This window comes from Dipteris shenzhenensis, chromosome 10, assembly GCF_047967505.1.
Source record: "Dipteris shenzhenensis isolate YYH24624 ecotype China chromosome 10, Dip_SZ_1.0, whole genome shotgun sequence".
NCBI lineage: Eukaryota > Viridiplantae > Streptophyta > Polypodiopsida > Gleicheniales > Dipteridaceae > Dipteris > Dipteris shenzhenensis.
In genome coordinates this window covers 41,785,262-41,813,138 of record NC_141605.1, presented here as the reverse complement: position 1 = coordinate 41,813,138, position 27,877 = coordinate 41,785,262, and the positions used below count along the sequence as shown (strand labels likewise).

The 27,877-nt window shown below is 43.1% G+C and overlaps 1 long non-coding RNA gene across 2 annotated transcripts; it reads left to right on the top strand.

The window, feature by feature from the left end:
- Positions 1-13,541: 13,541 nt before the first annotated feature.
- Positions 13,542-26,486, top strand: LOC147897843 (uncharacterized). Of its 2 annotated transcripts, none has more exons than XR_015541692.1 (3): positions 13,542-13,900; positions 25,756-25,859; positions 26,179-26,486. It is a non-coding gene; the product is annotated as an uncharacterized LOC147897843 (long non-coding RNA). The 2 variants fall into 2 exon arrangements; XR_015541691.1 differs by lacking the exon at positions 25,756-25,859 and adding an exon at positions 14,899-15,044.
- Positions 26,487-27,877: the final 1,391 nt, after the last annotated feature.

The window sequence follows — 27,877 nt, the reverse complement described above, 5'->3', positions numbered from 1 at the left end:
TTGTTCTTTTTAAGTGCTGGGTCAGATGCGTCGATGTAGAGGCAAATGTGTGTGAAGGAAGTGGTTTTGTCGGCGAGGCTCAAATGTGAGTGTAACTTGCACCAAAATGTGCATGTGATGTAACGAGCGCGTAGAGCACAAAAAAACGAGCGACTTTCCTTTTCGGAGTGCCCTCAAATTCTTCCTGCATCAAGAGATATGACTTGATCTAGGTGGAGGGGCAAAAGGAGTGCAAATGGTGCTCAATGATGATGTGTCACTGTGAGTCACATGCAGTGATGATGTGGCATAGTGCCTAGCAAGAGGTGTGCCTATGAAGCTCTGTGCTGAGGTGGTAGGAGTGTGCACATGCAGTGTGTGCACAGTGTGCCTGGCAAGGGACTGTGCCTGCAGGGGGTCAGTGCTGAGGTGGCACAGATGATGTCAGTAAGGTGATGTGGCAATGCTGACATGGCATTGATGATGTGTCCCTGATGACATGGCACAAGTGACATGGTTGATGATGTGGCAGTCGATGATGATGTGTCACTGATGATGTGGCAGGATGATGTGGCCTGTTTATGTGGCACTGATGATGTGTCAGTTGAGCTGGGCTACTGACGTGGCAGTTGCTAATGTGGCATGTGTCAACTGGATGACGTGGTAGTTGAGTTGGCAGGGTGATGTAGCAGTCTCACGGGGTTACTAACGTGTCATATAAGGATTTCCACATGGCAAAATTTGAGACACTTATTTGCCACATGGCAGATAAGATGATGTGGCGCACAGGCCACGTGTCACTTTCTGGGAAGCCAAAATCTACCAAGATTTTGACGAAATCTTCTGGATTCCGTCGTCTTCTCCGTCGATGGAGCTCTGCGATGAGACGTTGATGGCGCTGTGAGCTGCTGGTGCATACGGGAGCCGCTGATCGCTGGTTGTGTGGCGCTAGAGCAGTCGAGAGCTTATAGTTAGAGAAGCGGCGATCGTTGGGCAATGATAGCTGAGCGCTGGCTATGGAGGTGGTTGACTGTCGTTGCAGAGCTCGATTGCTTGGATGGGCTACCGGTGGAGTTGGTTGGTAGCTGAGAGCTGTCAGGTCCTCAGCCTTGCAACCTTGAAGTAGGTTGTAGAGGTGACCGTGAGCATCGGCTCACTTGTGTTTTTAGCAAGGTCGATGGAGAGGCTGCAGGCAGCGTAGGAGCCGGTGACAAGGCTTGGAAGGAGTCGGGCGTGCGGGCTGATGGAGCCACGATGCACCTACTAGCTGCGTGAAGACTAAGAGCTATTGAAGGATGAGCTTTGGCGTTGGGTCGTTGAGAAGCAGCTATTGTTGTTGAGGCGGAATGTTGTACATATGCTGTTCGTGGGCTATAGAGTCTCCTTGAAGTCGGCTGTGGAGATGAAGGCGGCTGAGGTCGAGTGTCGTTTGAAATTCCGTGAAGCTCGTTGGCTTAGTTGTAGGTGCGCCGTGAGCTCTGTGAGCTCAAAGGAGTTGTTGTAGAAGGCGCCGCGTTGGAACCTTAGTGCAGCTATTGCTTTGGACCTTTGGAAGTCCAGGCCAATCGGTAGCATGCTGTGGATAGCACAAGAGTCCGTTGTAGCCCGTGTGCTGAAGTGCTGTGTCAACAATCAATAGGACTGTTGATGGAGGCCTTAGTCAGTTGAGCCACGTTGTTGCAGGTGCTTGCAGCATGGAGTTGGAGCTTGCCTCAAGAGCTTTTTGATAGGGACGGCCGTCGAAGGAGCTTTGTTGGAGAGGCTTAGCTTTGGAATCAACCTTTCTTTCTCTTTCTCACAGATCTCTCAAAACCTCTCTCTCAAAGACTAAGATCTAGATCTCTCTCTCTCTCATAAACAACAAATACTCTCTTTCTCAAGAAATGAAATCTCTCAAGAACTCAAAGAAAGAATAATGGACGGAAATTTCCTCTCAATGGACAGAAATTTCTCTATCACTCAATGGAAGTGAAAGAAGAAGAAGTTCTCTCGATGGAAGAGAACACTCGATCTCTCAATCTCTCAATCACTCTCACTCTCTCAAGAATCGCAATGCCTCAGCGGAAGGCAAGGGAGCTCTGATACCATGACAAAACATGAAGAGGGGAGAGGAGAAGAGTGGAGATGAGGAGAGAGGGCACAGCTAGAGAGCACACCACAAATGACTAACTGTACACTAGATTTAGTTGAAAAAATAGAATATATACAAACCCTTTTAGGGTTAGGGTTAGGGGATCTAACCCTTTCCTTTATAGCACTCTATAAGGTTAGTGCTATGCACATATGATCACGTGATGGTGCTATGCACACATGATCACATGATGTTGAGCGTGAACTCTCAACACAATTTCACTGGAGTTCAAGGGGAATTTCAAAAACCCCTTAAATAAGTTTTTTTCCCCAAAACAAACACCCCTTCTCTTTACATAATTTTTTCCTAAAGTTGAATGAAAAAACCCAATGTTTTAATGAACTAAGTAAATTTTTTGATAAATGTCACTTCTTTACAATGCACGTAGTACACTAAAATTTTGTGAGGTTAACCCCCGAGGGGACGATGACAAATAGGGGGGGGAGGAGGAGTTGAGGGGGGGTAAAGGGGGAAGAGGGGGGGGGGGGGCTAACTAATAATGATGCACAAAATAAATATACCCCTATATATATGCAAATACCTTCATTTTCTCAGTACCACCAGTACTCTCTCATACTACTACATTCCTTCCTACCATCACATTTCCCATAGCCCCACCATCACTGACATGGCAAGAACAAAGCAGATTGGAAGACCGGTTGATTCCAGAACAAAGCTCCCAATCCCTCCTGATGTATACAATGCAATAATCGAAGAGAGAAGAAAGAGGAGGCAGCAGGAGGAGGAGGAGCAAGAGGAGAGGATAGAAACCAATGAGCAAACAGATGATGATGAAGAAGATCATGGGGAGCAATCCAATCCTCAGAGTCAGCTCGAGGCATCTCAAGAGCCAGAAAGCAGACCAAAAGAACAGGAGCGCAAAAGACGCAAATTGGAAGAATGGGCCAGAGGACACACTCATTTTACTTGATAACAAATATTATTCGATAGTTGATTGAGAGATAAATAATACAATTTTTACATAACAAAATAAAATATAAAATTATCAAGACATTACATGAAGAGTTTTCCAAGCAACATTCAAGCCTACGGCTTGACCCAATGTCTAAATCTCATCATTTTCTTTAAATATACAAGCATCCTTAATGATTGCATCATCGACACTCCCGATGGGTATGATACTTTGTATAGGCCTTAATGAAAGTAATAGAATTGTTCTTGCAAACGGTTTATGTGGATCAGGTATCTTTTTCATGGCTAGGAATGTGTATTTCCACAATTCTTACCATGCAACGTGGATGAGTGTTAAAAATATGCATTCGTGTGCTTCTAGCATATGTGTGTGGGCTTGATGTATATGATTCTTTATACAAGTCTTAATACCAATAATACCCTTATCCTTGCAAATTTTTGAGTTAATAGGATATCATTTGCATGGTTGGGCAGGTGTATTTTGACAATTCTTAAACATGCATTATGCATGAGTGCTTCTAGCATATCTATGTGTGTCTGATAGGCATGATACTTTACATAGCTTCAACGAGATAAAAGCCCTTTTGCTTTCATGCATGGTCATTGAAAAACATGCATCTGCCAACTTCTAGCCATGCAAATGACATTTGATAAGCATCATACTTTGTGCAAGAAGTAAAATGGGTGAGTTCAAGGCTTGTGCAAAGTATCATGGCCATTTGGTGTCATTTTCATGGCATGGAATTGATATTTCCTAGCTTTTCACCATGCATCATGCATCATTATTCAAAAACATGTATTGGTGTGCTTGTAGCCCTGAAAATGGTATTTGATGGACAAAAAACTTTGATCAATCCTTAAACTCGGTAATTTTAATGCATGCACAAAGTATCATAGCCATTTGATGTCATTTGCATGGCTTGGAATGGATATTTCCTAGTTTTCACCATGCATCATGCATGAGTGTTGAAAAGCATGCATTGATGTGCTTCTAGCCATGCAAATGGTGTTTAATGGACATGAAACTTTTTTAAAGCCTTAAAATAGGTGATTTCATGGCATGTGCAAAGTATCATGACCATGTCATGTCATTTTCATGGCTTGGAATGGATATTTCCTAGTTTTTCACCGTGCATCATGCATGAGCATTGAAAAACATGCATCGGTGTGCTTCTAACCATAAAAACGGTATCTTTTGGGAATGATACTTTGCACAAGCCTTAAACAAGGCAATTTCAATGCCTATGCAAAGTATCATGCCCATCTAGTGTCAATTGCATGGCTTGGAATGGATATTTCCTAGTTGTTCACCATGCATCATGCATGAGCATTGAAATACATGCATTGGTGTGCTTCTAGCCATGAAAATGGTATTCAAAAGACATGATACTTTCTACTAGCCTTACAATGGTGTATTTTAAGTCCTATTCAAAGTATCATGGCTATCGGATGTGGTTTGCATGGCTTGGATCAGATATTTCCTAGTTCACCATGCCTTGAAATGGATATTTCCTTGTTTTTCACCATGCACCATCCATGAGCGTTGAGAAAGTAGGATTCCTAGGTGGGGCTGGGATGATAAAGTCTATCTCAGCCCATATGAGATTTAAACTCAGCCCATATGGCTTTCTTGGACTCTCTCTATTAATGCCAATTTTTCCTCTTGCATGCCATCTATACACAAAAGATGGATGCTAGAGTTTTGATGATAGTACCTCCCATGTGCACACCATCATGATTAATAATTATTTCATGATTTCAAGGAGGATACCCCAATAAAACTCGCTGAAGTACAAGGTAGAATTACTTTATCAATTTTGGAGTTCACATACAAAACAAGGGTGATATTATGCAAGAACATGTCATAACAATGCAACAAGAACGATACTACTTACACATGTGTCCATCTTACTCTCAAATCCAATCCCATTACAAGTTTAGGGCAAGTTTATTAATGCTATGGTTAAAGGAGATACTAAAATGATGTTAGTGAATGCATGTGCATGCAAGGTTTATTGATGTATAAGTTAGGATGAGGCACTTCAAAGGGTAAACTTTAAAGTTTTTCATACAAAAGTTTTGTCGTCAAGTTTATTTAAGCAAATGATCTTAAAAGGTGTAAAAGGGGTGGGGGGAGGCAAGCATGGGGAATTTGAAACATTTGGGGGAAAACCCAGTTAGGGAAAAAACTTTGTTGGCTACTACATAGCATGAAACATGAGACTAAGGCTAACTATGTACTAACGTAAAGAAGTTGAGCTAGATGAGATCGTTTGTTCTCATACAAGAGAGACATTTCAGATCAATAAAAAATCAAGTTCAAATGATTACAAAATCATCGTCGACAGCAACAAAGACCTCTGGGATGCTAGGTTTTCATACTGGCATAATTGGGATACTTTGGTACTGTAATATCGGCAGCAACTACAGAGTTGGGCTTTTTGCAAACCCTTCTTTCTCGGATCCATGATGACTGGTTGACTAGTTCTTTTATCTTCACATCCTTGGATCTTGGATCTTTTATCTTCACATCACCTTCCGTTTGACTGCCCTTTAGACTTTTGTGACCTCCACGGATTTAGAGCTTGGACACCATTTGGGCGATTACATTACGTTGATCTCTCTTTGATAAAGAGGCACCCTTACTACAACTATTAGCTAGGCCTTTGCACATTGGTAGGTTTTTGATGCTTTTGGGCAAATGTAGATGAATCTGTGCTGACACCTTTGATTGATACTAGCTTAGCCTTTGACAACTTTGTATCTTTTATTCAAACTCCCAGGTTGCCTGCAAGTGCCATCAACAACATTCCAGAGATAATTGCGGGTTAGCGACATCTCCATTTTTATAGACCAAAGTCTATAATTCATATTTGGAAGCTTCTTGATTGTAGAATTTTTTGGTGGACGTGCTTGTATGGGCCATCTTTGTGAATAGGATCAAGATCATGGAGATCTAGATATAAGCTCTATTGAGATCAATTGGAACGATTGGTCTCCAGTGAGAGAAATAGAAGTTACCATTGTTGAGATATCGAGCTCCACTTGTGATATGCCAGGGTGACCGTTGTGCATTTATGTCACCGACTTGTTAGCTGCAGATGCGGTTGGTACACTGCCCATGAATAATAGCTGGATGACAGCTATCCTTATGTACTCTAGTTCGTGGCTCAGTTAGTATGCCACCTTAGTTAGCTGAGTTTGGTTTGAGACCCACATATAGGGTTCTTCTATTTCTTTGTACAAGAGTTCTTTTGGCTTTCACAACTAAGTAGAGGAAAACTGTTTTCAGCCTCCACCTTTGTGTGTATTCCCCCATTTTGTATGTGAGAAAGCCGCAAGTGAGACTCCTTCCTTCTCTCCCACTATCTTCACATGGTATCAGAGCCTGGTTCGTGGTAAGGAGCTCAAGAAAGCAAACCAAGTTCGTGGTGTCCTGGTAAGAGGACCAATGTTGCTTTCCTTTTTCGAGTTTGGGAGCAAATCTCTGCAAGTAGCACAGCCAGAAAGTGCAAGAGTGCATTGTCTCAGATTGAGACACCCTTCGCGGTGTGGCGAGAGGGCAATATATGTTGTGGGACCGTTTTGGTTCGAGGCCATTTCGGGGCCTGTTTTGGAGGCGGAAGCTCTCCGCAAGCATTGAGAAAAAGGCCCTGTTTTTGCTGTGCGACCACTGCTCTGCAGGTCGGTGAAAAGTTGCCACAGAAATTGCATTGTATGACTTTATTTTTCTGATTCGAGGCCATTTCGGGGCCCGTTTTGGAGGCGGAAGTTCTCCGCAATCATTGAGAAAAAGGCCCTGTTTTTGCTGTGCGACCACTGCTCTGCAGGTCGGTGAAAAGTTGCCACAGAAATTGCATTGTATGCATGTGCGCAGAGATACTAGGAGTTACAGAATCATCCTTATTGCCTGTTGATGCAAAATCATCACTAGGAAGTGACTATGTGGTCAAATACCACTTTCGTCAGTTTTGCAGATTTGCCCGTGTGAGGCAGAAGCTGTGTTTTTTGTAGTGACAAAATATTTTGCAGTGTTCTGTAATGGCGTCTGATTCTCTTTCACAAATTGTCACTGAAAAGCTTGACAATAACAACTTCCAAGCATGGAAGTTTAGAATGACGAATTTCCTTATGGGAAAAGGCTAGTGGGAGTTCATTATAGGAAATGAAGAAGAACCAGTTCTTCCTAATGTTCCCAATCAACAGGAAATGCAGGCATTTAAAGGATGGCCTGAGAGAGCTAGAAAAGTTATGTACTGGCTATCTATCAGTATTTCAGATTCTATGATTGTGCATATTCAGGATGCAAGTACGCCAAAGGAGGCATGGGATACTTTGGCAAAAATGTACAGCACAAATACGCAAGCCGGGAAAATGCAGCTCAAGCAGGAGTTGCACAATGTGTAGAGAGAAAATATGAGCATTAATGACTACCACATGAAGGTGAAGAAAATTGTAGATGCACTTGCTTCCATTGGGTCGCCAGTGGAAGATGATGATCTAGTTTCTGTGACCTTGAATGGTCTAGGAAAAAATTATGCACAGTTCCGGACATCCATTGCCATCCGTGAAAATTTTCCTGATTTTGAGGAGTTGTTTGCTCTTCTAATTTCTGAAGAGCAGAGAAATGGTGGTGCATCTTCTTTAGGAGGAACTTCAAAAGAAACTGTCTTCTACTCAAATGCTAGAAGAGGTAGAGGCAGAGGTAGAGGAGGCCGATCTGGAGGCCGTGGTAGAAATCAGAATATGCAGCAAACTCAGGAAAACCAGTCCTTTGGAGGATGACGTGGTAACTCTAGAGGCAGGGGGAGCCAAAGAGGTCGTGGTGGATGGCAGAGAGGCCAAAATGCAAACAGCAATGTTGAATGCTACTATTGTGGTAAAATGGGTCATATGGCTAAAGACTGCTACAAAAAGCAGAATGACATTATGAATGGAAAATTGCAGCAAGGCAATTATGCATCCTCTAGTAGACAGGGTGATGACAGAAATGAGCATTTGTTTATGGTGCAGCACATGACCAATTCTATGACAAGTGCAGAAGAAAGTAATGATGTGTGGTATGTTGACTTAGGTGTGTCAAACCACATGACAGGTCATGCAGAATGGATGCAGGATGCAAGGAAAATGGAAAGACCAGGATTTGTGGAGACTGGTGATGATACTGCACATCCTATTGTGCAGATTGGTAAAATTCCTTTGTCTATGTAGGATGGGAAAAAGAAATACCTGTCTGATGTATTTCATGTCCCGAATATCACCAAGAACCTGGTTTCTATTGGTCAAATGGTTGAGCAGGGCTTGCAGATCAAATTTAATCCTCATGGATGCTTTGTTGAGGATATGAAAAATAACGGTCGCTTGATAGCAAAAGGAAAGAAGAAGGGCAGGATGTTTACATTGGATGCGGACATGCCTGAATTGAGTGCAGCAATGTTTGCACATGGGACCGATGTAGTTGCAGATATTGATATCTGGCATAAACGCATTGGTCATGTTAATGTACAACGACTTAAATCAATGTAGGCCCAACATATTGTTGCAGGATTGCCTAAATTCAAGGTTGCAGAAATGCATAAGGTATGTGAAGCCTGTCAATTTGGAAAACAGGCAAGGAAACCATTTCCTAGACATGTTCAAGAGAGTAAGAAGCCATTGGAATTAATCCACTCTGATGTGTGGACTACTAAAGCTGCATCTATTGGAGGCTGTCATTATTTTGTCACTTTTATTGATGACTACAGCAGAAAAGTTTGGGTGTATTTTATGAAAAAGAAAAGTGAAGTGTTTGGGAATTTCAAAGCTTTTAAAGCTATGGTTGAAAAAGAAATAGGCCTGCAAATAAAATGCCTAAGGTCGAATGGAGGGGGAGAGTACCTCTCAAATGAGTTTGCAAGGTTCCTGCAAGAGCATGGCATAAAGCAGCAATATTCATGCAGTCATACCTTACAGCAAAATGGACTTGTAGAAAGGAAAAACAGGCATATTGGAGAGGTATCTCAGGCCATGCTAAATGAAAAAGACCTACCTGATTATTATTGGGTTGAAGCAGTTGCTACAGCAGTTTACATAATGAACAGGACTCCCACTGCAGCAATCCATGGCATGATGCCAGAGGAGATGTATACTGGTAGGAAACCAGATATTTCTCATTTGAAAATTTTTGGTTGCATTGCCTATGTTCATGTGCCAGATGAGTTGAGGTCCAAGTTGGATCCAAAAGCTGAGAAGTGCATCTTTATTGGTTATTTTCTGCAGCAGAAAGGGTATAAACCAGTAAATGTGATTAACGATATAGATGCACAAAATGATAATGCTGCACAGAATTCACAGCAGCAATCACAAAATATTAGTGGACGTGTAGTGTCCTCTAGCAGTGGTTCACATACTTCGCCATGGACAGGCAGATTGAGATCAGGAGAATCTCCTCAAAGCAATGCAGATAGTGGTATGTAGGTATCATGAAAAGGAAAAGAGAAGGTAGATCAGCCCATGTTTGATGTGAATGCAGGTCACTCTTATGTGGATGGTGAATCCAGTGGCTCAGAACAGAGCATTGATGATGAGTTGGGTATTCCTTCTATTGTTACACCTAGAGTAAGGAAGACCAGGGATGTTTTGAGAGCACTTGGAAGTGAGCCTACTTTGCGCAGGTCTACCAGAGCTAGGTATCTTGTGGATAGGCTGAAATATGATGGATTTACAGCCACTCACTATGCCTATATGGTCAAAGTGATACAGGAACCAGAACCCACTTCTTTTGAGCAAGCCATGGGAAAAGAAAAATGGGAGAAAGCCATGGATGAAGAAATGGATGCCTTGGAAGCAAATGCTACATGGGAATTGGTGCCTTTGCCTAAAGACAAGAATGCAATTGGCTGTAAGTGGGTTTATAAGGTGAAGCACAATGCAGATGGTTCTGTGAACAGATACAAGGCAAGATTAGTTGTTAAGGGGTATGCACAGACATATGGCATTGATTATGAAGAAACATTCAGTCCGGTTGCAAGGATGGCAACTGTAAGAGTAGTCATTCCTATGGCTGCATCAAAGGGATGGTCTTTACATCAGATGGATGTAAAGAATGCCTTCTTGCATGGTGATTTGCAAGAAGAGGTCTTTATGGAGCAGCCACCAGGTTATGTTCATGCTATTCATCCTGAGTTTGTTTGCAGGTTGAAGAAAGCCTTGTATGGCTTGAAGCAAGCACCTAGAGCATGGTCTGACAAGATAGGACAGTATCTTGTCACTATTGGCTTTCAGATTTCCAAGGTAGATTTTCACTTTATGTGAGAAAAACAGAGAAAGGTATTATGCTGCTTGTCATTTATGTTGATGATTTGATCATCACAGGTGATAGTGATGAAGATATCCTTCATGTGAAAATGCTATTGAAGTAGAAGTTTGAGATGAAGGATTTGGGAGAGCTGCGTTATTTCTTGGGCATTGAGGTGATTAGATCACCAAGTGGGATACGGCTCTTGCAGAGGCAGTATGGATTGGACATGCTGTCCAAATATGGAATTACATGTTGTAAGCCTATTTCAGTTCCTTTGGAGCAAAATGTGAAGCTCAGCGCAGATGCAGGTGAGCTTCTGGAAGACCCTACTATGTACAGGTGCATAGTAGGAAGTTTGATTTATATGACTATTACCAGGCCAGATTTGAGCTATGCTATTGGATTGGTAAGTCAGTTTATGCAGGCTCTAAGGAAACTGCATTTGGATGCGGCTAGACGTATACTCAGGTATGTGAAGTCCACATTGCAGTAAGGACTATTTTATGAGGCTAGGGTTCAGATACAGTTGCATGGATACATTGATGCTGATTGGGATGGTAGTATTTCAGATAGACGATCTACTAGTGAATATGTGTTCTCTTTTAAGAGTGCTGCAGTCACTTGGAGTAGCAAGAAACAGCCTACAGTTGCCTTATCAAGCACAGAGGCTGAGTACAGGGGTGCAGCAATGGCTACATGTGAGGTAGCTTGGTTGCATAAGCTACTTTATGATATGCATCAGTCTACAGATGGGCCAGTTGTCATTTATTGTGACAACATGAGCAGTATACACTTGGCAAATAACCCAGTCTATCATGCTAGAACAAAGCACATTGAGGTACATTATCACTATGTGCGGGAGAAGGTTTTACTAGGTCTTATTGATCTAGTTTATGTCAGCACAGAGGATCAGGTAGCTGACATATTCACGAAGGCATTGGGCGCAGAGAAGCTGCGCAAGTTCAGAGACCTACTTGGTGTGCAGGAATTGGGATTGAGCTCGAGGGGGAGTGTTGAGATATCGAGCTCCACTTGTGATATGCCAGGGTGACCGTTGTGCATTTATGTCACCGACTTGTTAGCTATAGATGCAGTTGGTACACCGCCCATGAATAATAGCTGGGATGATAGCTATCCTTATGTACTCTAGTTCGTGGCTCAGTTAGTATGCCACCTTAGTTAGCTGAGTTTGGTTTGAGACCCACATATAGGGTTCTTCTATTTCTTTGTACAAGAGTTCTTTTGGCTTTCACAACTAAGAAGAGGAAAACTATTTTCAGCCTCCACCTTTGTGTGTATTCCCCCATTGTGTATGTGAGAAAGCCGCAAGTAAGACTCCTTCCTTCTCTCCCACTATCTTCACAACCATGATTCCTCTCGGGCAATATGCCAAATCATTGACTCATCGTCAATGGCGGCAGAATGAAGGACTAATAGATTGTGTGATTAATGGATGCTACCCAAATCAAAATTCATAGAGAGGCTGTGAGGCACTAATCTATGTTAATCAGGAGTAAGTGCTCGCCTTGCACATGATTTAGCTTGGTGGACGAGCATGATATAAGCTCTGTTGTAGATCAATTGGCATGAACCTAGACTGATCAATGAGAGAAAGAGAAGAAGTTGCAATCATGCATCATGATTCCTCTTGGGCAAGATGATGATGGCATACCACACCATAACAAAGCACATATCACAAGGAACTTTTGACCAATTCCTATACAGGAAATAACTAGGGAACTAGGAAATTTGAGCATATTTCCAAGATCCAAATATTTAGGGATTTTCTCCTCTTCATTTAGGAAATTCTTTTTCCTATATGCTATATAGGAAATTCAATTGCATGCTATGTTTCCTATATAGGAAATAAGGTCTTTTCTATAAAACAAATTAGATTTCATATATAGGCAACAAAATGCTATATAGGAAATGTGATATTCTATATGGAAAACCTAGTGGATTTTATGTCTCCTATATAGGAAATGAGATCCGTTCAAGGAAATGTGACTTTTTATATTATAATATTGCATAATCAAGTCTATTATATGTTTCCTATATAGTAAATTAGCAAGAATTTACACTTTTTATACTTATATGTAATTAGTTTTCTATATAAGCAAGAATATTGTATTTTCCATGTAGGAAAATGTTTGTATATTAAAAATGAGAATATACATAATAATTGTAAAATGTATAAGGTATATAACGTAGGCTAATTATATTTTTCTAATTTTAAAACATGTATATTCTTCCATATATCCAATATCCAAAAAAATTCAATGTAGGCTTACTAAGAATTGATTGATGATGCAGAATTCTTGTAAGGACTACATTTAGGGCCATTTTAATGAGGGATGTTTCCATGAAGCATTATAATTACTCCCATGGATCATGTCTTATGGCGTTATTCAAGAGGAGAGCTACATTATATCATTGTTGCATTATTCAACACTAAGTCACATTGATCAAAATAAAAAAGTGATGTTCGTGTTTATGCATTTAGATGCATTGCTTTCTAATACATGCTTCTATGATGGATCCAAATTTCATGTTCTATCATAATGGCATATGAATATGATTATGAAGAACTTAGAGCATGTGGTTCAAGCTAGAAATGATGCTGCTGCTAGTACCAAGGTTGGACAATGAAGTTTTGGGACATCCTTACCATTATAAATCTAAACTTGTAATCTTAAGCATGTGAAGCTTCTCTATTGTGTTACATTACACTATCTTTAAATATAAATGCAATATTAGCATCTTTTGGACAATGGCCTTGTCTCCATACCAACAGCTGCACTTTTATTGAACAACCCAACCCATATTCGATCCATTCCTTTAGTCCTCGCTCAGACTCCCAAAGGAGATCAAAGACAAAGAATCATCTGGTTAACAAAAGAGGAGAGAGACACGAAGACAATGATAGAGTGAGGGAGTTTACATGCCATTACATGCTCACATGGCAGAGCATCCTCCTTACTCTAGCCAATGCTGCGAATGGTGGCGAGAGTTGTCAATCTCCTAGGTTGAAAATTACTCAATCAATAGGATGTAGAATGCATCATCACCATCACTGCAACAACATTGCCTGTGAGATTGAAGGTTTGTTCATCAACTTGATAGAGATCGGAGGAATTGACTTCAATAATTTACCGTGTGGTGTGCCATAGGTTTCACACTAGCCTAGGTAAAGCTCCAACTCGATGTGGTTAACCAAAATTAAGGTCCCCTTGCTAAAAATCAAGGCTTAAGGCCGGAAAGGGTATTTGGGGCAATTTTGGAAAATTTTTATCTGCTTCCCCAAACAGCTCGCTTCACCTCATCTGCACGAACCGGCCTTTGTCCTACTCGAATCCAAGCTCCTACAACTTGCCCAGCCCTATGTACTTTTTCCCCACACCAACAGCTCGCGTATAGCTACTTATAAGCTTGTGTATCCCAGCCGCAATAGGAAGCACAGAAGGCAATGACTGTAAGCACCAGGAAGAGCAAGAGGAAGCAAGCATCATCATCGTGGCAAGCGAACATAGATCCACATCCCTAGCTCGGCGGTTCTCAATCCTTCATCAGGATCCAAGGTTAGGACTCCCATCATTTTGTCTTTTGCGTTATGATATTCAATGCTCTGCCGTAAACGATGACAGATCCGTCTACAAATCCACGGTGCTGCATTACGATTAAACGGCAATCGGATCCATGTGCAATGTAAGGATTAGTAGCCCTTCTGCAAGTCCTATGCTTGCTTTCAACGTGCGAGGTACACATGATAATTGCGTAGCTGAGTGTCTTAATGGTGCTGACCAAGCAGCTGATGTCAAAGTCATCATTGGATACAAAACGAATCCCTTACCATAAGAGGCGTTAGAGGCATTAGAGGCATTGTGTCACATCTTATGCATAAGAGACGTGCCTTTTTTAAAGGTTTTTTGTGCTGTGTGCGGGTAGGGGATTGAGCTATGCAACTTAAGGAAGACTCAGATTGTTCAAAATTCAAAAGTGGAGATTGGGTAGGCTATTGATGTTGATAAGTTGTATTTTCCAGTTATAAGAACACAGGTCAAAGCATCTCATACCTTGCATATGCAGATTTCCAATCTTTGTAAACATGCACACAGCCCATACATTGATATGCTTATGCCCTTAGTCTCTCTAGCTCTACCTTCTCTCTCCAAGATTGTGATCTCATGCTTGATGCTCATCTATGCTCATCCACGCTTAAATCTAAAGCATATTGAGCGTACTTTTTGAAGATTATGTTTTGGCTTCTATTACATTGCTATAATTGGAGCCAGAATGATAGAAGACATCATTTGCTAGCTGTGTATTTGGCTGACATGCATGAAGTCTTTAGGTGGGCTTGATTTTACTAATATTTTGTAGAATATATCCTCCTTATGGTACGTCTTTTTTGTATACTTAAGTGGGAGTGTTTCATGCACATGATGGATATAGTTGTGTGTTTCCTTTGCTTTTTTTTGAACCTAACAATAGCTAGCAAAATGCAGATTAAACAACGGAAAATACTAATTAATGTTAAATATCATTGTTGAGTAGTATCTTTATGTTATGCTTACAGGATGGGTTGACAAACAAATTTTCCTTCGCAAAAATGATCTTTGATGATGAGCAAAATTCTAGAGAAGAGAGAGCTTTTCGTATCTGGATCAATAGTTTTGGAGTTGAAGCATATGTCAATCATCTATTTGAGGATGTAAGAGATGGGTATGTGCACTAGCTGTGCTAGGGACATCTTCTTTTACAAAGCAAAATCTTGTGATCTGACGTGTTATGCACACCTGACAGATTGTTTGAGTTTGATTGGCAAAAGGCTATGAATGCGGCACTCTCAGACAAAACATCTTGGGATTCCCCCACCAAATTGCTGCCATTGCTCTTTTTGCATGCTGATTTCAGCTCCAACCTGCTCCCCTCTATCCTCTTTCTTTTTTTTTCGCAAAAAGAAGGGCTTATTATATTACTTTCGAAACAAGGATTACAAGAGACTCAACAGCAATACTGGAGCACAGGGATAACTCCCACCCGCGAAACTACAAGTGTCATGTGCACGGATTGGTATCTGACGTGTACTAGGTACACAAGACTAGCTCAGGTAGCCTGGGGAGGCTTAGAGCTAGGCAGGCTTGATTCTCGGGTTGAGTGGCAAGGGTACGAACCAGTTTGAGGTCTTCGCTATTTTTGGCGCTTGGGGCCCGAGTCTATAAAAGGGGCCCAGGGGTTCAGTTCTCAGAGAGCCGATGGGAGCAAGTTTCGTTCCCAGGTGCTAGGTCTGATCCTGGATTGTGTCGCGGACGCGCGCCTGCATCTTAGCGTAGCCCAAGGCCCAGTAGCAGATCCCAGGCTTCACAGCGCCACCTGGTGGTATGGAACAGCAGGTTGGTTTGGATCTGGTTGGGAGTTCGTGCCAGTAGCTCAGCTCGTGGCTCGGAGGGGACATCTCCTGATTCGGGATCACATCCCGTAGATGTCATGGTTGGGTGGTGAGGAGCCTGCTCAGTTTCTCACGTTGTGTGTGTGTTCTTGTGTTTGCTTGTAGATCAGAGGTTTCAGGAGTGCTGGGAAGTGTCAGTTGGTATCAGAGCCAACTCCTGAGGTAGGAACTTCTGATGCGAGAATTTTGGACGATTTCTTCCTCCAAGTATGCCCTAATTTCGAAATTTGTTGCTGCAAGATCTTGTTGGTTCATGGGTTATCGGAAGTGGTCAGGATCTAGGGAAAAGATAGGAAGAAGGAGAGTCATGATTTCGAAATTTACAGAAGGGAAAAGTGAGAGAGGGTTGAGGCGTAGCTAGGAGAGAGTGGAGATGCAGGTAGGAGAGGCGTGAGAAGAGCTGAGTAGTAGGCGAGGAGTTTCCGTTTGCTGGTCAGGGCTGCGTAGAGGTAGGTGACGCAGGTGCGAGTGGCTGAGAGGTGCGCCATAGGCTGGAAAGGAATTCGGCTAGGCAAGGAGGTGCGCCAGGGGCTGGAGCAGGGTGCGGCCACACTGTTGGAGGAGCTGCTTTTTTTGAAAAAAGCACCACCCTCCAAGTTTGGGAGGGTGAGCTTTTCTGGGAAGCATAGCTTCCTAGATTAGCTGCACCATCTCCTTTATAGTCTGGCAAGGTCCCAAGCTCAGCCATAGCCTCAGCTAGAGTGCACAAGAAGACCTTCTTACACACCTACTAGATTTCGCCATCTAGGAGCGGCCATATCCTGCGTCAGCTTCCGTACAGCCTGCGTTAGATTCCATACAGCCTGCAGGGGATTTCCGTACAGTATGGCCTGCAGCAGACTTCTGTACACTGCAGCCTGCACCGAAACCAGCAAGGGGAGACCCCGGGATCACCTACACCAGCTGATCGTCAGTTTTCAGCATCTTCTTTCAGACAGTTCCTCTTCTTTCGTCACCTCCTCTTGGGACGGTTTTTCTCTGCTCCACTCTCCTTCCAGCTTCAATTCCCCCAGTTATTTCTCTCAGTTTGCTACTCTTTTCAGATCAGATTTCAGACATGGCTGATTCTGTAAATTCTGAGTTTGCCATGGGAGATCAAGATTTGGACTACCCTGCTGAGGAAGACCAAGGTCTTTACGACGATCTGATTACGAAGAAAGCCTTCAGTGAATTCACCACTGCTCTAGATGGAAAATTTGAGCAGGTTAATGCGAATCAAACGGGGTTGACATAGCAACTCCAAGGGATTCAGACGACTCTCACCCTTCTGACTAGCACTGTGCAGGCACTCACGCATGTGGATGCCATGGCTTCAGTGCTAGGTCCGAACATAACTCCAGACCCTTTTCTCGGAGATCAGAAGTCTCGAACCAAGGAGGTTATGGACACTTGGTTGCACAAGTGGCGGGTACACTTCCAGTTCCACCCGTACCCAGATGAAAAGAAAATACAGCTTGCAGCCGGCTTCATGTCAGGAAAGGCTTTGTTATGGTGGAAGGAACTCCAACCTAAGCTGGTAACATGGATAGATTTCGAAGGGGTCTTCAGGAGGGAGTTCCTGAAGAAGGAGGACGACTATGATATCGTAGGCAAGCTTAAAGCCCTCGATATGTCTAAGCTGAACTTGTCGTTTGAAGTTTATCTTCAAAGGTTTCGAGATCTGCAGACCAGGGCCACAAAGATGGATCCAGTGACCTTGTTAGGTTTCTTTGTGGATGGTTTGCCAGATTCGTACAAGTTGCAAATCAAGAACAACAAATGTACCACGTTGCAAGTGGCCATGAATTACGCGCGTATTTATGATGATACCATGGCCGGTGCAAAGGCAACTACAGTTTCCGACACGAGTGGGAAGAACAAACGGAAGTTCTTCCAGTCTACGACTGGTACCGGGGAGACGAAGTCTATAGACAATGCCTCCAAGAAACACTTGACTCAGGCAAAGAATGGTCGAGCCCGTTTCCTTCGTACCTTGAAGCTTAAGAAGGAAGGACGTTGCTTCTACTGCGAGGAGCGGGGCCACACCAAGAATGAGTGTCCAAAGCGCAAGAATCAAAAGCACGCGCTGGGACCGAAGCTCCAGGCGGATCCGGGTACCAAAGCCAAGGGAGCGAACCAAGTTTCAATGACAGGTATTTCTGCAAATGTCATTACCTGCCCACTTTCTTGTAATTGCACTATTAATACTTCGTTATTTGGTTCCCATGATCTTTTTCGAGTTTATGGAGAAGTTAGGGACCAAAGAGTTCACATTCTCTTTGACCCGGGCAGCTCTCACAACTTTGTTAATTACAAATTTGTGCAGAAGATGGGGCTGTCCACGATACCTAGCGATCACAACTATGAGGTGCAGCTTCCAGCTGGGAAGCAGATTTGGGATCGCAAGATTGAAGCGCTTCCTATCCGGATTCAAGAATACATAGGGGCTCTTACGTGCTATGTTATGCACTTGGACCATGTGGACTTGTTAATCGGAATAGAGTGGTTTAAAAGCCACAATATTCGGATTGGATGGACGGAGCATACCCTTACTTTTGTGGATAAGGACACCCAATTTTGTATTCAGTGTGATAATATTCCCTCTTCTCAGGGACCTATTGTATCTGCGATGCAGCTTCGGAATATATTAAACACTTCTCATTATGATGTCTATGAGTGCGTTTTGATTCCACTTTCTTCATTTGTTGTCTCTGTAAATAACAAGAATGATTTAAGTGTGTTTGAACACCGTGAATTGAGAATGTTGTTAGACGGTTTCAAGGATGTATTCCCTGCTCAACTGCCGGAAGGTTTACCTCCAGAACGGGCAGTAGATCATCGCATAGACTTAGTACCTGGGGCTCAACCTATTAGTGTACCACCTTATAGGATGAGCCAGCTTGAGGAGGATGAGCTAGCTTTACAGCTACAGGATTATCTGAATATGGACTATATTCGCCCAAGTAAATCACCTTGGGGAGCACCTGTCCTCTTAAGGAAGAAGAAAGATTCTACATGGAGAATGTGTATAGATTATAAACGATTGAATAAAGTGACAATTAAGAATCGATACCCTCTACCTCGTTCCGATGATCTGATAGACCGTTTGGCCGGAGCGAAGTATTTCACTAAGATTGATTTGCGTACGGGTTATCACCAAATCCGTATCTATGCTAAACACATAGATAGAACCACATTCCGAACTAGGTATGGCCACTACGAGTTTCTTGTATTACCTTTTGGTTTGACCAATGCTCCTGCCACCTTCTAGCAAATGATGAACGATATGTTCTGAGATTTTCTGGGCAAATTCGTTGTAGTGTTCTTAGATGACATCTTGGTATATAGCTGAACGCTTGAGGATCACATAGGACACCTCCGGATTGTCTTAGTTATTCTAAGATAGCATAAGCTCTATGCCAAGATGAGTAAATGTGACTTCTTTATGAAGGAGATCATTTACTTAGGACACAAGATTTCTTCTGAAGGTATTAGCATTGATCTGGATCGTATTTAGAAGGTTTTAGAATGGCCTATCTCTCAGACTGTGAAACAACTTCGTTCTTTCCTAGGATTTACGGTATTTCTATGGAAGTCTGTGCGTGATTATTCACATATCACGGCACCCCTGACAAACATATTGAAAGGTCGTGGACGCAGGTCTACCCAGCCGATCTCTTGGAATGATGCATTGAACAAGGCTTTTGAAACCTTGAAGTTTTCTATCAAGGAAGCACCCGTTCTTGCATTACCCGATCCTACCCGGCCTTATGTTTTAGAGGCCGATGCGAGTGATTATGCGATTGGGGCAGCTCTATTCCAAGAGGGCAGACCTGTAGCTTTTGAGAGTAAAAAGCTACACGACACCCAATATCGTTGGCCCACACTAGAAAAGGAACTTTATGCTGTAGTGTATGCCCTTAAGGTTTGGAGACACTACTTGTATGGTTCGAAGTTTCTTGTATTGATTGATCATCAGTCAATTAAGTATGTGTGTGATGGATCTGAATTGAGGGGATGGAAAGCTAGATGGGCAGAATTAATGCAGATTTTGATTTTGAAATATGTTATCGAAAGGGTTCGTTGAATAGTGTGGCGGATGCCTTAAGTCGAGTCAAGTTTATAAATGCTATGTCATTTATGGAAATATCCTCAGACCTATTTCAATCGTTGAGAGAGCTATACGCAACTGATAGTCATTTCAGTTCTTATTGGCAGAGAGTCCAAGATGGGAGCTCCATGGTTGACCAGGACTCAGGGATTGTGCCACCTACGGTACAGGCGGCAGGAGGTCAGTGGATGATTAGGAACGGTTTGCTGTTCCGGAATGGAAAGATTTGTGTACCAGATGTTCTGGAACTTAGATCCAAGATTCTCTGGGAGTGTCATGATGCTCCTAGTGTTGGACATCCGGGTATACATCGGACTCTGTCTCTTGTGAAGCATACCTTTTATTGGCCTAAGATGCGTGCATTTATTGAGAACTATGTAGTAGGTTGCCGGGTTTGTCAGGTTACTAAGGCAGAACGCCTTAGAAGCGTGGGTTTATTACAGCCATTACAGATTTCAGGTAATAAATGGGAAAGTATTTCCATGGATTTTATTACTGGTTTGCCTCGAACGCGCAAGGGTCATGACTCCATTTGGGTCATAGTCGACTGTCTGACAAAAATGGCTAGATTCTTACATACTAGAACAACTATTTCAGCTGTTCAGCTGGCTCACGAGTTTGTGGACCACTTGTTTAAGCTGTATGGTTTGCCATCTGACATAGTCAGTGACAGGGACTCAAAGTTTATAAGTAACTTCTGGACACTTGTTTTTGAGAAGTTAGAAACTACTCTAAGTATGAGTTCCTCAGATCATGCACAATCCGATGGCAGTACAAAGAAGGTTAACCAGTTGGTTGAAGACATGCTTCGTGCATATGTATCTAAGAGACAGTCTCCATGGGAAGATTATCTACCTATGATAGAATTTGCTTATAACAGTGCAAAGCATTCCAGTGCTGGTTACAGTCCTTTTATGCTTATGTACGGGTTTCAACCTAAGTCACCAGTTATGGTTGGGTTAAAAGGAATTCAAAATGATGCTGCAAAGACCTTCTTGCAAGACATGCAGGAAATGTTGCAGTTTGCCAAGGAGTCTATTAGAAGTGCCCAAGGTGGGGACAGATTTTATGCTAATAGACATCATTCACCTAGAGAGTTCTCTGAAGGAACGATGGTATATTTGCGAATTCCCAAGGAATCCAAGAGCCTAAGTACTGGTTTGGTTCCGAAATTATCCCCCAGATACTGTGGTCCGTTCAAGGTCATTAAAAGAATTGGACCAGTTGCATATCGACTAGAATTGCCTCCTGATGTTAAAGTACATCCAGTCTTTCATGTCAGTAGACTGAAAGAAGTCTTAGGTGCGGATGATCAACTTGTTTCTCCTCAAGAGATAATAGAAGTTACAGATTTGACTTTTATTCCACACGAACCTGAGTGTATTCTTGAATTTTGTGACAGACAGATTCGTAATCGATCTATCACTAAATACAAGATCAAGTGGAAGGATCGTGTTGAGGAGGATGCAACATGGGAGACATTACAACACCTCCAGAAAACATTTCCGGGTTTTTTACTGAGTTCTTAGAGGAGGGAAAGTATGTCATGTGCACGGATTGGTATCTGACGTGTACTAGGTACACAAGACTAGCTCAGGTAGCCTGGGGAGGCTTAGAGCTAGGCAGGCTTGATTCTCGGGTTGAGTGGCAAGGGTACGAACCAGTTTGAGGTCTTCGCTATTTTTGGCGCTTGGGGCCCGAGTCTATAAAAGGGGCCCAGGGGTTCAGTTCTCAGAGAGCCGATGGGAGCAAGTTTCGTTCCCAGGTGCTAGGTCTGATCCTGGATTGAGTCGCGGACTCGCGCCTGCATCTTAGCGTAGCCCAAGGCCCAGTAGCAGATCCCAGGCTTCACAGCGCCACCTGGTGGTATGGGACACCAGGCTGGTTTGGATCTGGTTGGGAGTTTGTGCCAGTAGCTCAGCTCGTGGCTCGGAGGGGACATCTCCTGATTCAGGATCACATCCCGTAGATGTCATGGTTGGGTGGTGAGTAGCCTGCTCAGTTTCTCACGTTGTGTGTGTGTTCTTGTGTTTGCTTGCAGATCAGAGGTTTCAGGAGTGCTGGGACGTGTCAACAAGCCACACAGGGCTAAGCATAAAACTGTTGCAAAATGCTGTCAAAACAAGAAGCCCTAGTCTGGGTCTTCTGAAAACCAGTAAACCGCGAAACCAAAAAAAGCTACGGATCCCTGATGAAGTGAATCTTGGAGGTACTCGTGATCCAAGAAAGTATGGATCCCTCCTCCGCTGAGCTCCCGTCCATTGAGCCCGCCCGAGAGCACCAACAGGAAAAGACCCGCCTGCATGAACAACCACCGCCTGGCGGGGGGCGAGTCTGCACTCCAGTAGTCCGCTCCATGCATCTACAAGCCTCAATCCAGTTGGGGTGCCTCCTGGTACGACAAGAAAGAGTAGAGCCCCAAGAGAAGGGATCAAGTCCAGCAGCCTTGCGGATAGAGCCAAGAGCCGCCGCCCTGTGGGTAGAAAGTCTTCGAGACAGTGAACCATCAACTGATATGACTCCTTTGAGTCAACATCCAGCAATCGAGGCCGACCATGACCAAGGTGCCAACCACGATCAAGAACCCCTGCTAGGAGGAAAGCAGTGAAGCCACGTCGAGGTAGCAAGGTTCCACGAGCCGGTGTAGCTCCGAGATTGGAAGCGCCAGGATCCCTGTTGTCGAGCTTGACCATCAAGAAGAGCTCTTGACCACCATGGGGGCAGGCATCTCGCATCTCTATCTCCTTGAGCTCGAGGTAGTACCAAACCTTTCCTTGACAAAAGGTCCCGAGCACACACGACGCTTCCTGAAAGATGTTCCCGTTACTGCGATGAAGGTGCAGGTGATGCAAGCCGCTGGGGCGGAGGAGCAGGCTACAGCCAACAATGCTCCCCTCCGAGGAGGTGCAATGCCCCAAGCCACGGGTGGCACGAGAAAGCAACTTGCACCTGCAAGCCCTACGCGAACGAAGCATGCCCCAACAAGAGGGAAAAGGGTGCAGACCACCCAACCCGCCACTGGCCAGCTCTGCCGCTAGAGGTGAACCCACCATCACACAATCGAGGTTGCTCAAGCGAGGTCTACGGAGGCCCAGGCGAGGGAGGTTCTGTGAACTCCAGCCGTTGCTGCCATCAGATCGAAGAGGGGTGCGAGGCGAGGTGGAGGAGGGCGAGGGAGGGGAAGTGGAGGAAGATGGGGGGGAGGGGGGTGGTGAAGCGGCGCGCAGGCAGTGAGGGGCCGTGGGCGATGGGGCTGCAGCAGCAGGGAGGCGGGAAGGTCACGACGCGTTCTGTAGTGTCAATTTAACGATTCATGGCCCCTCTATCCTCTTTCAACATTTGACCTCAACTTCTTGCTACCCTAGAGGACAGCCAAAGTCCTATCCCTCTCCGCAGATCTTGATCTCCTCTGCCTCTTGGATGTAGGCCTGAGGTTGTGTGTTGCGGCTCCTACTACTCCCAAGTGTGCTGGCTACTAGATGATTTATGAGGCTCTTAGCCTCCCTTTTTATAGGCCCTAAGGGCCCCTTGAAGTGGCCGACTGGAGAAGGCCTTCTGGCTGACTCAGTCTACCCCTAAAACTGCCCCCACATGCCCTTTATCTTGGGCTGTGGGCAGTTCCTCTTGGGTTGTGTGCCCTTTGCATTTATATGGGGGCCTAGCCCCCTTGTTTTCTATGCCAGGTGACTTGGTTGGCCCCCTCCTTTATACCTTTCTTGCTGGCCGACTTGCATTTAAGGGGCCAAGGGAGCCTATAAATGGCCATCCCCTTGGACATTCTTCACATCCATCTACTTGGGCCTTCAGTGGCTCAGCTCAGCAGCAGCCAGGACTCCCAGCAGGGTAGCCTTGGATCCATAGGGATCATCCAGCGAGGATTTACCTCCTCCATATAGTCTCTTTCCATTGCAGTTTTGTAGTGAGGGTTTCAACCCTTCATACAGTTGTATTCAGCCCTTTGAAAATTCATTCATTCAGTTATATATTCCTCTTTGGATGCCCGCTATATTCTCTCCCTCTGATTTTCTCTCACATCCATAGCATCACATGTGTATTGAGTGCATCATTCTCACAATTCAGTTAGTAGTGAGTAGGAAAGAGAGTGACTTAGTCTACCTCCCGCTACACAAGTACCCCAAATTGTTGGTCTCTTGTATTTCGTCATTGGGTTATCCACCTGGTGCAGATCTAATTTGAGCATCTATCTTGAGTTCTATCATGTGTGTGTGGATCTTTTGACTCACTCTTTCACATAGCATCTTATAGATGCTTCATTCATAGAGCATATCAATTTTGTTGGTCATTTCTAAAGGGTCTCTAATACCCAATAAGCCTTCTGTTTCCTATCAAACTTTATGGGCAAGGCCCCATATCTGAGCATCCATATGAGAAGGACAAGAGGAGTTGACACCTTGGAACTTAGGGTATTCATATGATCTATCATATGGCAGCAAATATGGCTGTCATACCTACAGATGCATGCCTATTTATGGGGGAGAACACATGCCCTTGGTGGGATGTAAATGAGGGAGCACATGCACATGAGGGGGTTGTGCGTCATGTTGGTATTGCTTGGATGCCTACAAAGAGGGCTGCACAATCAACATGGACAGTTTGGATGGAGCCCTTTATATGGCTAACTAAGAGCCCACATGGGGCTCACAATAGTGGCAAGATATGGCCTTCTATAGTGTAGCCTTATATAGGCACAAAAATATGGACCACGGTGAGGTCAAATCAGGGGAAGATGTGCCCCAAAACTAGTCGGCCAATTACAAGACCATGACTTCCAATCTATGTTAGGTCTTTGCCAGGTCCAGTCAGCCAGATTCGGGAGGGGTGGTAGAAATCCGCCTCCTTTTGGCCATTTTGGTTATCCCTCAGTCACCCACTTAAGCCTACAAAAGCACGTGGAAGCAAGGGAGGCCAACACATGTAGGTTGTAGTCCATAATCCTCTTTTGGTGCTCACTTTGGTGCAGCTTTTAGAATGTAGGCAGGCCATCCCCAAGGTTTCCTATGTGGGAGTACATGTGATAAATTTTATGCCAGCCCTTGTTCCGCATTTTGTGGAGCTTGATAATATATACTCTTTGTTGCCTACTATTTCCAAATCTGAGTGTGGCTGTATTGGAGCCAGAGCGTGATTCATGGGAAATGTATTTTGTGGGGGTTGTGAGGTGTATGCTACCTTATTATCTCTCACATGGTATCAAATCTCAAAGGATCTATTTGGTGATCTACTCCAACCTAAAAGGAAGTAGACCAAGAAGGCAATTCCATTCCATATGGTGTGCCTTTGTCAAGTAAGTCACACAGCGTTGTGAATTTTAGTTTGTGTCTTTCAATATCCTAAAGACCAGTGGCTTCACATTTTCTAATTACAACTTAAGGGAGAATGGCAAACTAATCAGGAACAATTAGCCATGCTAGAAGGTGAAGATACAGACTTAATCCCAAGGCCATGGTTGACACTACAAGCAGAGAAAAAATGCTCAATCCATGGGGCCAAGGATGCAGAAGTCATCACTAGAGGAGATGAATGAGGCAAGACACTCAAATGGGGAGAAGGATGGCTCTAGAAATAATGATGTCTCAGGAACATAGAAATAATCATGAGTTCAGAGCTACATAGATAGAATCATGAGAAGGACGGTTTTGTCGATAACCTTTTTGTTTGCAACATTTGCATATGAGTCACCATTTGAAAGATATTAGCAGTCCAAAACAGGAAAAAAGTTGCTGTAAACTACTACAGTTCAATTGTTTGAACTGGATATACATGCTGTAGGTTATGCATATGCAATGTAAATTGATTTAAAAGAAATGGTGGTCGAATAGATGCTGGAAATAAATAAAAACCCAGACATTTGGATGCTTTTTAAACCCTTGAAGGTGTTGAATTGGTGATAGTAACAACTTGATGGTGAGTCATGTTTGACAGTTTGGCAGTTTTATGACAGCAGCAAACTTGTGAGAGGAGGAGGCTCTTTTTGGAGGTAAATAGCAAAGAATATACAAGGAATTGAAAATTGTGTTTAACTAGAAAGTTGTGGGCCTATAGATTGTCTACAACTTTTTTGTTTGCAGTATTTGCATGAGTCACCATTTGAAAGATATTAGCATTACAAAACAGGAAAAAAGTTGTTGTAAACTACTATAGCTCAATTGTTTGAACTGGATGTACATGTTGTAGGTTATGCATATGCAATGTAAATTGATTTAAAAGCAATGGTGGTCGAATAGATGCTAGAAATAAATAAAAACCCAAATCTTTGGATGCTTTTTTAATCTTTGAAGGTGTTGAATTGGTGATAGCAACATGGGACTCGAGGGTTTACAGGTCACACAGATTATTGGTGAAAACGTACGAAGGGCAACTTTAGTGCTTGGTCCTACATGATGGAAAATATTATAATAGAAAAGTCTATTGGGAGTTGATCACAAGAGAAGATGAATGCCTTAAAGTGCCCGAAAGATCCATTGATGGAGCAAGAAGTACCTTGTAAAATGTATGTGAGAGCTTAGATGGTGTGAAAAAACCCTTGACAAGATAAGAGGTAAGTTAGATTGTTGTTTGACACCTGCAACCAATTAAACTTTAACTTTTTATTGGATTTCTTGGATTGAACAGTCGAATACAACAAACAGTGTGCTGTCTTAAAGGTTTAGTGATCAAAATCATTGACTATTTTTATTGTTCTAGTCAGCATTCTAGAGGTATTTGATTGAATTTTTTTCCACATTGTCTAGAGACGTTCGTGGTAAGATCTAGATTGTTTGAAAAACATTGAGCTTGAGATAACACTCTCTTGGAAAATATTGATCACAAGATATGACTAGCTTAATTGATATGTGTGCTATCTTGTGGAGTTGTTGAGATTGCTTTCTTGCACGTGAAGAGGAAATCAAGAATCACTCCATAGATGTAGATGGTCTAAATATAAGATGCTCAAAGTTGGATAGCATTGTTGGCCAATCTCGGATCTTGCCCACGATTGCCCTACCCACAATTTTTCACACCTGGCCTTGCTTAGCTATTGCTTGAAACTTGGACTTGTTGACATGCCTAATGTGTTGTTAGTTGTCATTGGACATATTGGTGCATGTGACAAAAAGGGTGCAAGGTGGTGTCAAAATGAATCACCTTTACTTTAATCTTGAAAGCTTGTGGTAGCATAGGAATAGAAGATAAGTTTTGGCAATTACCTGATGACATGATCAAACAAATGCTTCAATTGAGGTAATAGCTAGGGTAGTTAAATGTTTGCGAGCAACATGAGAGACAGAGAGAGAGAGAGGGAGAGAGAGAGAGTTTATTAAAGTCTTTGGAAAGCTGATGGGTCTATGAGACTAACAAAAAACTTGATACGAGAAGAAAAAAGAGTGGAGCTACTAAAACGACCATCATCACCCATGTTGATTGTTAAGTCTTAAGTGATACAGTCATATCATTAGTGATGACATCATCCTTATTCTCATCATCATCATCATCATCATGTTAGGTCAATGTGATGCAACATGGGGGATGTTACAAGGGTGTAGAAGTCAAGGAATGGGGTGAGGCTATGCATGTTGTGTAGCTCTAGTGATGGAGCATTGGTGATTGTCTAAGAGCAATGTCCTCGATCTCTTGGCAATGGCTTTGTTCCTAACAAGGGCTATGGTAACCTATGTGGGTTATGCCCCAAGTTTGAACATGGATGGGATGTCACTCGTCGGATTGTCGCTTTCAAGTATGGCATGCCTTAGGCTTTGGATCTTTGTTGCTCTTGATATCTATGACTGTGCAGTTTGTGTGATTTGATTGAAAGAATTCCATGATCCTACTTTGAGATGAGTCGGATAGTGTGCCCGAGGTCTGTCTCTGTATCTTGATCAAAAGCTATATGTGTTGAATCACCTAATGGATGAATGTAGCAAGGTGCTTTTGGTTTGGGTATGAAAGAAGTCTAGAAAGGGGCCCAAAATCATCCCTAAAGAGACAATGATATTGATTGCGTATCTCATAGTATAT